The sequence below is a fragment of the Centruroides sculpturatus genome, unplaced genomic scaffold (assembly GCF_000671375.1).
Source record: "Centruroides sculpturatus isolate CEXI.00-Female unplaced genomic scaffold, Cexi_2.0 scaffold730, whole genome shotgun sequence".
NCBI classification, from domain to species: Eukaryota; Metazoa; Arthropoda; class Arachnida; order Scorpiones; family Buthidae; genus Centruroides; species Centruroides sculpturatus.
Window position 1 is genome coordinate 100,671 of NW_019385577.1, and position 13,968 is coordinate 114,638.

The window sequence follows — 13,968 nt, forward strand, 5'->3', positions numbered from 1 at the left end:
TATAGAGATATTTGATTAATTATTTATTTATTTACTTACTTAAAATTAAGCTGCGAGAAACGAAAATAATTTCTACTTTAAATTTACATTGCCTACTAAAAATTCACACATCGGAACCTTAAATTCGATACTCGAAATTTTTGGCTTATCTCTCAAAACAAAATTCGAAATTCTTACATGCATTCAAACGTGTAAAACTCGCTAAAAATGAATAATAAAATATATTATGCGGACTTTATTTTAGTTTCATTTTGATTAAAAAATAATGTTTACTTGTTCTTTCCTCTTATGAAAATAATTAAGATAGCATCTTATAAATGATGTTTAACATTAATGTTATACAATTAAGTTCTTTGTCAGTATTCATAGAATTTAGATTTGTGATTCATTTCGGACCAAATTATGATCCAAAAGAAGTATAATTAACGGACAGTTGTTCCTATGTGGGAAGTGTGGGTGAAAATTTTATTTTTGGGTTTAGCCACCCAAATATTTTGGCAGTAATCACTTTACACATTAACGTTTTTTATACGATTTAGCGTTAATTATAGATAACCTTAACTGGTTATACCTCCTTATATGTCTCATCAATGTTATTCTTTGTCCATTTTCGTCATTTCCCAGTTAATTCGAATATCTATCTCTCTATTATACCGAACACTAACTGTATGGAATCTGATTAAAGTCGAATTATGCTAGTTATTTAATTTACAAACGTAATTAGAATTGTTAAATGTTTACAGCTTTAATTCTATTCTTGTTGTTGTACTCAAAAAAGTGACCTTACCATGTCCTGATCTTACAATCATTGTTGGCAGGTACAATTGTTTTAATACATCGAATTCCTTTAATGAAATTCAGCAAATTATTGTTTCAGGCCTAGGTAAAGTTGAAATATTTTTTTATAGAAATTTTTACAGTAAAATTACAAATTGTAATGTTTTAAAAGAATCCGGTAAATAATTTAAATAATCGGGCAAAATAGCCTTCATTCCGTTGGCAAAAATAAGTCGAATAAACAAAATTAAATAGCAAAAAACTTAACAGGTTTCACGTTTTACTTATTTTGCCTAGTTTTAAAAAAATGACAAATTTTGCCACTAAATAGTTATTTATCTTCTTTAAAAACGTCAGGTTAATAATTTCTTTAACATAAACTCGAAAAAAAATTATCTTGTGCCTACGAACTAATTAATTAAAATCCATCATTAAGAAGAGAAACAAAAAACTTATATACCGACTCTGAATATAATCCAATGCAGTTATTCTTTTTGGCAAAGTTTCCAAAAACTGTCGTCTTGGAATTTTAGCACAATTCACCACCTGTGTTCGAAAATGTCCTCCTCCTCAGTTTGAATTAGTTAAAATTATACCGCTTCGAATTGGAACACAAAAAATAACTCATTCAATTCTTTAAAAATTACTTTGTTTCCCGAATATTGCATCCCAAAGATATAATTAGATTATTGACGTCAAATGATTATCAACGAATGAAATTTGAATTTTTTAGAACTAAAACTGTGTCACAGTTTGTAAACAACCGTACACGTGTTACTTTTTAATTTAAACAAATACAAATTTAAAGGTGAAAGGCTTAAAAGATAATTTTTATTTTAACATAAATGAGTCTTTAGAACTTTATTTTCTTCTAAACAAAATATTTACATGTGATAAGTATTAAATTAGATTATATTCTAGGATAATTTTTACATGTCCTTTACTGTTAATTTATTATTATTGAATTTTTATGCATCAAAAGTCTATTATTTAATAAATAGAATTTTTCTGTAATAAAATTAATATGTGCGGGACAAGTTAAATTGTATATTTAAGATAAATGTTGAATATACTTAGATTTAAAAAAAAATGTTTGGATGATTTTAATGTTTGATAGAATTGTAGCTCTTATAAAAAAATGTATTTTATGATGAGAAAGCAGCAAACAGAAAATTAAATTATATTATTTTCTTCTTTATTTTAAATTCATTTTCTCATTTTCTTTTCGGTTATTTTCTAATTTGTTTACTTTCATCAAAAATTCTCTTTGTATAGAAATGAGTGACTTTATCTCAATTATCGCTTATCTATCTTAAATTAACTCATTAAAAGATAGCAGTTAATAAATAGAAATGTGAATTATTGATCTTTAATTCTGTTTAACCATTTCTCTGAAATTAAGTTATGTAGTAAGCAGAGTTAAGTAAATTAAAGATTAAATTAACTAAAAGTGGATAGATAAAAACATCTCGTTGGCCTTATTCACTTAAAATTAAGCTAGATATGGTGATAACAATGGCAACAGTAAATGAAATCTGTTTTATTACTACGAGTTACTGGAGAAATTCGTCTATTCGCAATAAATTGACCAACACAGATACTTGACCCGAATTATTTCTGAAAAATACGAGAATTCAGACTAGATTTGGACCCAAATTTTTTACTACGAGATTATATTATATCTCGTAGTAAAAATATATAATATATATTTTAATTTAAGAAACCGAGATGTAAAAACCCGCTTTTGCTCTTTAACAATATTCATAGTTATTTTGTGTGCATAATTTGCATATCCGAAATTTTTAACGATAGTTTATTATAGGCTAATATCATAAATTATATATAAAAATATCTCGTGTTTTATTAAAATTATACCACCCTCGTACAAATTCGTATACTTGAGTCATTATGAAATTCAAATAGGATTCAAAAAATAGATATTTTTATTTTTTTGAATGAAGTATACGCATTGAATTTGTTATAATTATTACAGATAAATATCGTTTATTTTTCAAAACAAATTTCGTATCGCTTGATATGTTCGTTGCTTTTGACGAATGAAATCTGTCTGAGATACAATTGTAGGATTTTATTAATCGATTTAAAGCATCATCTTCTCAGATGCTTTAGAACAGTGGTTCTTAACCAAAGGTCCGTAGCCTTGGAAACATAAAAATCAACACATTGTCTTAGTTTTTGCTATCCTCTAATCTAATCAAACATCACTTTACTTATGGAATTATGCGATTATGCTATAAATTACAGTAGTATTAGCTAGTAAATTAAAGATTAAATTAACTAAAAGTAGATAGATAAAAACATCTCGTTGGCCTTATTCACTTAAAATTAAGCTAGATATGGTTCAACATTAGAAGCAACAAATACAGTATTTTCATACCACATTAATTAATTGTTGCACATTTCGAAAAATCGTTTACGCTCATTAGTACTTCGAAATTTTGTTATTTCGTGAAATTATTAATTAATAAAACAGTACATAAAGTCTATTACTGTAGTGTATGTTTTTTTTATTTTAATAAATGTATTTCCATATAACTGGTTTCTTTTGAAATTTTATTTTATTCATCTAAAAACATTATTCCGAGAAGTAGTCCACGACCTTCATCTGACTACAAAAGAAATCCACGAAACAAACTGATTAAGAACTCCTGCATTAGAACATAAAAAATCAATGGCAAATACAATAAACCGAAGTACACATTGCATAAGTTTATGCGAAGTAAAAGAGCCGTATTTTGTAAGAATATACTAAGGAAATAAAAAGAATTTTGCTAGTCTGCCACTGGTCATCAAAACACGAAGGCATTTTTGAAACAAAAAACGGGAAAAAACCAAAGGATTTTTTGAAAGAATTATAAGAACATTCCAGCGATAAATAAAACTAAGAATAGTGATATATTTTTGTGAAACAGAGAGCATTTAGCAATGAGATTTAGTTATTTATAGTAAATGGTATCTTTTAGTCTAGTTATTGTTCTGAAAAGTCAGGGGCATTCGTTGATAATGTCTTTTTGCACTTTTCATTAGAAACTTCTTCAATTTTAGTAGCATTATGATCATACTAGCGCTTTTGAATATCTTTAAATATTTTAAATCATATAGATATCTGTTCCTACATCGTAAATGCGACTTTGCATTGCAAAATGTATTGTTATTCGTCAGTGGTGTGCCGTGACATTTGATGATAGGGAAGCTGTGTTTCTGTAAGAAACCGATATCCAGGGGCAATCAGTCAATTGCGCATCAGTGATGGTCTAAGGTCCATTCGTATCGTTTATTCGATAAACCAGTAAAAACCGTAGACTTCTCTAAATGCATTTTTAATATCACAATTACATTCCGAATCGCTAGCCACGATATAATGGGCTACAATTAAAAATAAAATAATAAAAACTTACTCGGTGAAATAAAATGTATGGTGATGTACCGGTACAAACCTGGTACAAAATATTCTTCAATTGTATGAATATACTTTTAAAGAAAATTATAATTAAATATAGCTTTGTAAAGAAACGTACATAAAAATATAAAATATTCTTTACTTTTTAAATCTTAAAACAATGCACTTAGTCAAATAGCTCCCTACGAGTGGCTAATGGATGGAATCGAAGACGGTTGCAGAGCGTGCATACACGCGGACTGCCAAATCCCCAGGGTGCCGATACCGGTCAATGTCAAATACCTCTTTTGTCGCATCACTAGTATATCTCAAAGGACGCGACAGGGCTGTTGTAGATTTTAAACGTTTCTCACCATAGCTGTAAAAATCTAAATATGTTAAACTTAATAGTCATTTGTTTTCTAACTAATTCGTTTTAGGACCAGGTGTCCTCAGAAATTTCCAAAATTTACAACTTTTCGGTCACTCTCATTGAACTGGAAAAATTTCTGTCTTTATTACATTAATAATACGAAGAAATCAGTCTCCACTGTACTCGGCTAGAGATGGTTCGGTTAAGCTTTTGTTTAAGTAAAATTTCGGCTCTTTCATCAGGGTTTTGTTTATGTCCCCAATTCCCTAATCGCTTAATTATTTAACTACTTCTTAAGTAGAAATAAGTCGAAACCGGTTACTTTGTACTCGAATATTTGTAGTCTCGGGAAAAAAGTGGAAAGACAAATTTTTATGACAAACGGATACATAAATCGTAAATTTAAGGAAAATAAATTCTAGAGCTTTTTCTGTACCTCGTTAAATTTAGTTGTAAATGATGCTGTCGAAGTAACAGTTAATTTTTTAACATTGTACAAGAATTGTACACGTTTTTTCTACATCCCCTTAAAGATGGGATATACGAAATCGTAATACCACTGGTTTAACATTGAAATCCGTGAGTAATATAAAATCGGAGAGCGGAATAAAAATATCAAATATTTTAATGGATTTTTTAACTGCTGTCAACTATACAGAACTATCATAAAAACATACCAGTAAATTCTTATCGGTTGGGTTAAGTTATAAATCTACTCGTGATTCGCATAATCGGGCGAGAGCGGGCAGGCAGCTAACAGCCCAAAACCGGTCCTGGATAGAATTGGATGCGGTATACGTGTAGCAGCCACCCGAGGTCCTGGGCCTCCACCGGCTAAACCGGGTGAGGTCGGTGCTCTGTAAAGCGCATGCGCGAATCTGGTTTTTTGGATGCTGACAATACAGCGCTTCCAATCCGCCACTGGTATTCGAAGATACAATAGCAATCTTATCTTTTTTTCACGTGTAGTATAGAAATTTGTAATAAGATACATAATGCGGTTATAATAAAATATTGTGCAATTATTTTCATATAATTAAAATTAATATTGTATTTATTTTTTACAAAATACAAGGGAAGCGGCGCATCCAACGCTTCCAACGCTTCCAAAGACGGCAAGCGCACTGTTATTCGTGCTTTCTACTCAGTTTTAGTGGTATAGAAAATTAATATTGTATTTATTTTTTACAAAATACAAGGGAAGCGGCGCATCCAACGCTTCCAAAGACGGCAAGCGCACTGTTATTCGTGCTTTCTACTCAGTTTTAGTGGTATAGGAAATTTGTTCGGTTGTTCTTATACAACCGAATAACTTATTCGCCATTGTACTTTATTACAAAAATGCGTTTATTCGTCAATATTTGATTACAAATAGATTTATTATGGCGAGAATTAGCGCTGTTTCACTTCTTTGACTTCACTCGATTTTGTTCTTTTTTTGACACAACGATGCGTATGAGCGGTGAGGAGTGAAGGATTATATCAAAATCGAAATTGTTCGTGAAAAATTAAGAAAACTAGGATTTAATCCTAACTTTCTAATTACATGGTCATTCAGCTAACAAATAATTACACAGTATATATACACTAGTGGCTGTAGACCGTCAAAAAATGACAGAAGAAACAAAAAAATAGATTTTTACTTAAAATTATGCAAACTTTATCGAACTGCAAAATTTCTTTTTTCACAAATTTTTTGGTAAAGAATAACGTTTTTTAATAATTTACCCATAGGTACCTGGAATTGACCGAAAATTAGCTTTTTCTTCAAACGTTATCATTTAATTGTTGAATTTTTTGGATTATTCGAAAAGAAAAATGTGAATTCAAATCTAATTTCTGTAGAAATTCTCATTCCATCACTAGTAAAACATTGCCCTGATAGATTCCTTTGGAACATTTCAAATAGCATAATAACTATTAATTATAACTTTGATTATCAAGGGTGCCACTTTTATATCTTTCAATCACAATAAATTTTTCATAAAAAAACATCCACCACAGACCCCTTTTGAGCCATCTAAACATTTCTTTATTTTTAAATGGATAAAGAGAAATTAGTTCGAATAATGATGTAGGTATAATTGAATTAATTATCCTGTGTTTACAGTTCTCTCAAAGTTATTTTAACATCACTTAAGCAAAACTGTGGAATAAAAATTTTTATTCCACAGTTTTGCTTAAGCTCATACCTTATACGCTAAAACAAGAGAAGAAATGAAATACGTCAATTTTAAGCTAGACGATCACCACAGCATCAGAAGCAATTTATTTTTGTAAATTTTCAATTTACTTAATTCAAGTTATAAATTTGACAGTTCTTTTTTGCCCCTTGAGCACTAAGAGGACCTTTTATCATATCCGTCGTGGGTTTGCCGGGCCCACAATAGAGGGCACCGGGCGACGAATAAAGGGAACCGACATATCCGAGTCCGACCACCCTTGAAAAATTTCTGGGATAATTCTCCAGGATTTGATCCCGGGTCCCCCAGAGCGGTAGACTGACGCCTTGCATCGAAAATTTATGAAATCTTAAAGATAATCTCATTTATTTATTTTATTTTATTTTTTGCACCATTAGTTTTTCACGAGAATAAAATAGATTTAATTTTAGGTATCTTTTCGTAATAAAAACTTTGTATAAATTTAAATTAATAATTTGAAATTAAATTCTGAATTAAAATTTATTTGCTCGATATTTTCAATAAATATATTTTAATGTCAGAAAAAAAAAACGGTATTCGTCTTCAACAAAGCAGTTTTAATCCTCAATCGGCAAAATTAATTTATTAATCGAATGTTTTCGGCTATCTGCGCGGCCATCTTCGGGATCCGACGGAAATGGAATGGAATGTGGTACAGAATACATAAAATTTAAAATAAATACCGCGTAATGTGAACCGCAAACAAAGTAAAAATAATAAAGTAAAATATACATGTAATATAGGTACTAATTTAAGTGTGTCTGGTTTAGTATAACACTCAAAATGTATTTCCGGGCCGATGAAGGCTTTCTTGCATCCTTGTGGTTTAAACATAGATTGTACTCGGCGTATTTAAATGTTGTTAAATTAACTTTTGAAATATTTTCCGTTTTTGTCTTTAGCTGATTTGAGAAGCTTTCCATTGTCAAAATGTTCGCACATTGCTTTGTTTGTATGTGACAACGCGACACGTGGCTGATTTGCCAAGAGTGATTTTACATGGGAAACTGGCTCCTATTTAGGTGTTACAAACATGAATAAAACCCGGAAAACACGTTGACCAGACGTTGGCCATGACCGGTGTTCGGTGGTTGCACAAGTGGATGAATTTGACCACTAGTGGGCACCGCACATCTTGTCCATCTGTGTTCCTTGAGGCGTACGGGAAAGTTGCGAGAAATATAGCTGATACATTTGCTGACGTAAATCTCTTAACCTAAGGTGAATGATACCTCATAAATACCCAGGGAAATGTTTCTATCAATGGGAGATCTTTTTTATGTCTAAGGCTGCCGAGTCTAAACATTTAGCATGTTTTCGAAAAATTCGATCGGTTAGCCGATTACCGTTTCGTATTCGGCCACGAATTGCTACGTTAGAGTTAACATTAGAAAAAGTTTGGATGTTTGGAATTATTTCCTCCTGCAGTCGGAATTCACTGGCTATTTTCTGTCGAAAAACACTAATTCCCGTCTACCCGATCAATGAAATCGAGCAATTTCATACCATTCGAGTACCGCATTCTTAGAGAGCACAAAACATATATTTGGGGCTCCAAGTGTAAATCTTTGATCCCGATACAAATATTAATCGAACGTTTTTATTGAGAGCCAATTACAGACTTTAAGAAAATAGGAAAATCTATTTTTAAATATTTAGTGATAGAAATTTTAATCTTTTTTAAATAAATTTACAAAATATCAGATTAATCCCCGAATAGTGTATATTCTTGCTGATATATAATATATATATATATAGGGGAGACCGGGGCAACTTCGGCATGCGGGGCAAGTTTGTCAAGCGCTTCTTTTTTAAAAAACAAAGTAAAAGGAGACTTTGTTTATAGGTTAGGCAGTTGAGTTTTATTGGTGGTTTGTTGAGTGTAGTGTTTTTATTGTTTTCCAACAAGCGTAGTTGAATTATCAAGCAAATTTTCATTTTCGTTCAATTCCATATAATATTTTTTTTCCATTTATATTGAATTGGCAGGTTTTGTTATAATTCCATGATAACGAAAGTTGCTTTTCCTGTTAGAAGGATGTAACTTCAACTTATTCACGTGGCCAGATCGTGTCTTGGCATTCTGTTCTCAGGGTTGTACTTAATGTTTCGAAATCATGACTAGCGGGGTAAGATCGGCAACATAAAGCCACATTAGAAGCAAAGGATAAAAATCAAACAGATGATAAATGAAAACATGTTTGCATTTGTTATTCATGTATATATGTCTTTGAACTTGCATTTCGTTGTAATAATATTAAATGGGTGTTGGATTTGTATTTCTTTGTTTTAATAGTGAATTCCAACTTATACATTGTTAATAACATAATTTTATATACGTGTTTATCTTGCTCCATTACTGTTGCCCCTATACCAGGGGCAACTTTAATAAAAATAATTAAAATAATTATAACTTTACAAAAGGAGAGAAGTTGCCGATCTTGCCCCTATACCCGGGGCAACTTCGTCAATTTCTCTCTTCTTGTAAAGTTGTAATTATTTTAATTATTTTTATTTCCAAACTGATTTTAACCAGTTCTATAGTAAGGTAACATTCCAATAGACAATATGCAAAGCTTTTTTTTCAGTTTACAGCAGTATTTATTACACAAAATTTAGGTAAAGCTTAACATGCCGATCTTGCCCCGGTCTCCCCTATATATGCATTGTCATATAGCTAGAAACAAAATACAATCATATGCTTATAAATAGTATATGGAGAATTTCACAGATAAAAACACATTTTTATTTCGTTCATTGTACAAAATTCATTTATTTATATGATCGTGTTTACGTATTTGGATTTATTTGGAAGAATGACTTGGTAACCTTAAAAAACTCGCACTTTCGGACTGAATGCTTTAATACCTCTAAATTGCCTTCGTACGTTAATATTATATTTTCGTACGTTTTCGGCAGAAATTTCGAGCTACGGTGCAGTAGCACTTTCGGCTAGTTTTGGTTTCGTTAATAGTAAAATAATGTGTGAAAATTAATTTTTATTGTCGGTTTACGTTTAATCTATGATTTTAACGTTTTAAATAATGCTTTATTCGTCATTAATTAATAAAAAATACTCTGATGCTGATTTCAAATTATTCTAAATACGTGGTATATTGGTCCATGTTATGTTTCGTATAATTAAATATGGATGCGTGATCGAGCGTATCGGTAGTACACGTTAATATTCGTCATTTGTTAAAGATTATGCGTACAATGTCATTCTAAGGAAAACATTGCAGCCATACATTTTTCAATCATTCGTAAAAATAGTAAAAAAGGATTATGTTTAAAGTTGCAGAAAACCTATAGTTAGTCTTGATTATAGTTGTCGTCAAGTGGAGCCTATTAAAAAGTATGTTTGGAATGAAATCTCAATATCGGTGTTCTCGTGCTGAGTATATCATCCTTATATTATGTGTTTTCTGTCATTTTAAAAGATATTAAAGAACTAAACAGATATTGTATTGAATTATTTGCTTTTTAGCTAAATTATGCTTTTAATGTATATGTTAAAAATATCCAATTTGGTATTTAAGACAGATTGTCGCCATCTTGTCGAAGTGAAATACGATATGAAAATTATTAACAGAAATCAGAAGAGACGTTATTCGTATTGCAATTATTTCAAGCATTTTATCTTAAAATTATAAAGCTATGTTGAAATCTTTTCCAACACAACAACAACGAAAATAAATAATAAAATTCTTACTTTTTTCATTGAGATTATGAATATTAATTACGTTGTTAAAGTATATTTTAATGCAGTCGATGATACAAAAGTTTAGAACGAATCGTGTTAGCAGCTATAACGACTATTCAAAGCACAATCATCATCATCATTATCATCATCATCATCATCAAAGTAAACTTAAATAATATTTTGAAATCATCAATAATTATGTTCGAAGTAAATTAAAATATAATTAAATATAATGAAAGAATTAAATATTGACACGAAGACGTGAAAACTATTCTGTATTTATCACTAAATGAAAGTTTTAATTATACGAGTATCTTTAGTGCGGAAGGAATCCTGTTTGCTCTAGATTCAACTAGATGGCATTGCATTTACATCAGTTAAACTTGTTACTTGTTAGTCTTGAGTTTAGCAAGAGGCATGTTATACTGAATGAGAAAATCTGTAAATAAAAAGATACGTGGTATAACCTAACACGAAAAAAAACCTCCTAACGATACTTTTTTTATTAAATAAAACGAATTAAATATCGAAGGGTATTTTTGATTTTATAATAAAAGCAAATAAACCGATGTAAATTCGGTAAAAAAAATGTTTTAATATTCTAAAATACGGTAATTATAAAAAATACGTTTAAGAAATAAAAAAGAGAATTCTAAAATGTTATGTGTAAGATTTTTAAAAATAAGAAAAAAAATATAAAAGACGAAAAAATATAAACAATCTGAATATAATTTATAAAATTTAATTAGAAGTTAAACAGATAATGATGAAAAATAGTTTATTATTATTAAGAAATTTTAATTAAGAGCTTACTAAAATATACAAATTAAACAATTTCAAATTATTAATTTTTATTTATAAATATTTTATTTAAATTTATTAAGTACATTTATAAAATTGTTATTGTCGATTTGAAAATTAATACCCTATGTATTCTACATTTATTTGTGTAAGAAAATATTCATTTTTTTTCTATTTAATAAATATTTAAAAATATATTTAAATTGGTTATTTTATTGCAAATGTTCGTATTAAATATCAATTTTTATTTAATATTATTTTTACTTATAATTAAATTCCACAAGTTTATCTCAAAACATAATATTCTCAATTTTTTTGAAAATTTTAAAATAAAAAGTAAACAAAAATACTTTTTCTTTTCGTTTTTCTGTAATGATCCCGAAAATTGGNAAACAAAAATAGAATATAAAAATATTACTCTTTGAAAAAACAAAATTCAGTAAATATGAAGTTCAAAAGTTTGTTCTTCAGCCGAATACATTTTATTTTGCTGAAGAAATTAAAATGCATTCAGTTTGTAAATACCATTCCAATTATTTTATTGAATAGACCAACTGAATATATTTCCGGAGACATTGGAAGGTTTTTACAAATAAATCGAACACGTTCAAACTGACCTGATACTCCTTTTTCTTAACTTCGTATTCTGAATCATATTTTTCACTTTCTAATTTATAAATGCGGTCATGATATTCTTTGCAGATAGCTTGTAGCTCAGCTAAGTAAAAATTAACACATTACAGCTACAACAAAATAAATAAGCAAAGCAAACATAAAAAGCAAAGCTTTAAACTAAAACAGAACTTAAACTAAATAATAAAAATAGCAGCGAAACACTAACTGAATTAGCAAAATAAAAAGCAAATAAAAGCGTATCGAAAGCAAAAATAAAAATTATTCAAAAGCAGCTCTTGTTTTGTTTTTAAAAAATCATGAAAAAAAACAAAATCAGCAAAAGCATTATGGCCGAAATAAAAATTATATTCTGTGCCAAAATTTCAGCAAAAGAAAGAAAAAAAAACAAAGCCAAAGCCAAAAGCCAACGTTTAGCCAAAGCAGTGCTAAACGCTTGTGGTTTTTTCCTCGTTCCTTTTTAAAATTACTCGTACCATATGATCCTTTTGTCGCACTTCGTATTCCAAGTCATATTTGGCATTCTCAAGACTAGAAATTCGGGCATGATACTCCTTACAGATTGCTTGAAGTGTGGCTGAAGGCGACAGCATAAAAATTACATAAAATGTGTGTAACAAAATGTACATTTAATATTCAAAATTTAAAAAAAAAATAATTATTTGCAAATCCCCAAAATTCGAGTAGGTAAAATTTATCGTCTGCAGCATTAATGATATGCATTCTGAGTTACTGAAATATATTAGATTTAGGAAAAAATATTATGTTTAAATGATCTAGGATCAAAAATTCATTTAAAACTAAAGTCTAACTGTCGAATAACTGTCAAATTTTTAATATGGTCTTAATTTAAAAAATTATACAATGTGTTTTCCTAAGAGAGTAATTAAAGACAATTGGTTTTATAATTTAATTAATGATAATTTATGCTTAAAATTTTTAAATGATTAAAGTGTTTCCTGGCATAGATAAAAAAATTTAAATTTTAAACATTTCCATGTAAGTGGTGGTGGTAAATTTCAGTATACCTGTACTTTCTCTTAAGGAATTCTTAATGAAAATAAATAATAAGGGACACGAATTTATTTTTATTAGGTTATTATGAAAGGATGTTACAAATCAATATTTTCTAATATGATCTAGAACATCCGTCGTTCTCAAAATCATACAAATAGAATGCTGAAAAATAATATTTTGAAGTGTTTTTAGAATATTGTAATAAACAAATTTTATTTTTTCACTGTCCATAAATCAGAAAAACGTGTTTTTTTATGTTTTGTGTATTTGTGTGACATTTTATCAACAAGTATACAACGAACAACGTCTTTAGTTACAACAATCACCAATATAGGAAGAGCATGGGTAGCTCTGTAGAGACTTCATTTGGCCCATTGTGGTTTCTCCTCCTTTTTCGTCTGTGAAGAAGAGAACACGAAGACCAGACAAAGTTAATGGATTATGACAATTTATCACAAACAATGCCACAAGTAAACATAGCGGGTTTAAAATATTAAATATGCAATGGCATTATAGCATCGATATGTATATACATTAAAAAATAAAATTCCGTAATGATAAAAATAATACAAACATACCTCTTTAGCATCGTCATCCACTGTGAATTTCTTAGCAGTGGATTGTTTCAGGTTAGCTCTGAAGTCAACTGCTAATTTCTTAGTGAAGGCCATAAGCTTGTTGGTATCGAATCTGGAAGATAAATCAACTTTAGTATTTGTGCCTTTATTAAAGCATTTTCACGAAGTAAACAATCGGTGAAAGTCTTACTTGGAAACTTTTTTCAGAGGCGGTTTCACGCTAGAATAAAAGCAAATTCGTTTAATTTTATTTTAAAAGATAATAAAATATGTATAAATTATCGATAATTAATTAATTTATGATGTAATTAAGAAATATAATACGTACAATTTTCCACGAAGATCGTTCACTGCGATAGTCAATTCGCTGATCTGGAAAATTGAGATTTTTATTAATAATTATAAATTTAAGTTCCGATTTTAAATGTATTTATATTTAATTAANAATTAACACTTGAAAAATAATTTAAAACTTTATATAC

General features: G+C 29.2%; 1 long non-coding RNA gene across 1 annotated transcript; it reads right to left on the reverse strand.

Annotated features, from left to right (window-relative positions):
• Positions 1-12,959: 12,959 nt before the first annotated feature.
• Positions 12,960-13,929, reverse strand: LOC111640286. The gene is made up of 4 exons (XR_002759248.1): positions 13,815-13,929; positions 13,677-13,706; positions 13,487-13,598; positions 12,960-13,306 (listed from the first exon to the last, which is right to left on the reverse strand). It is a non-coding gene; the product is annotated as an uncharacterized LOC111640286 (long non-coding RNA).
• Positions 13,930-13,968: the final 39 nt, after the last annotated feature.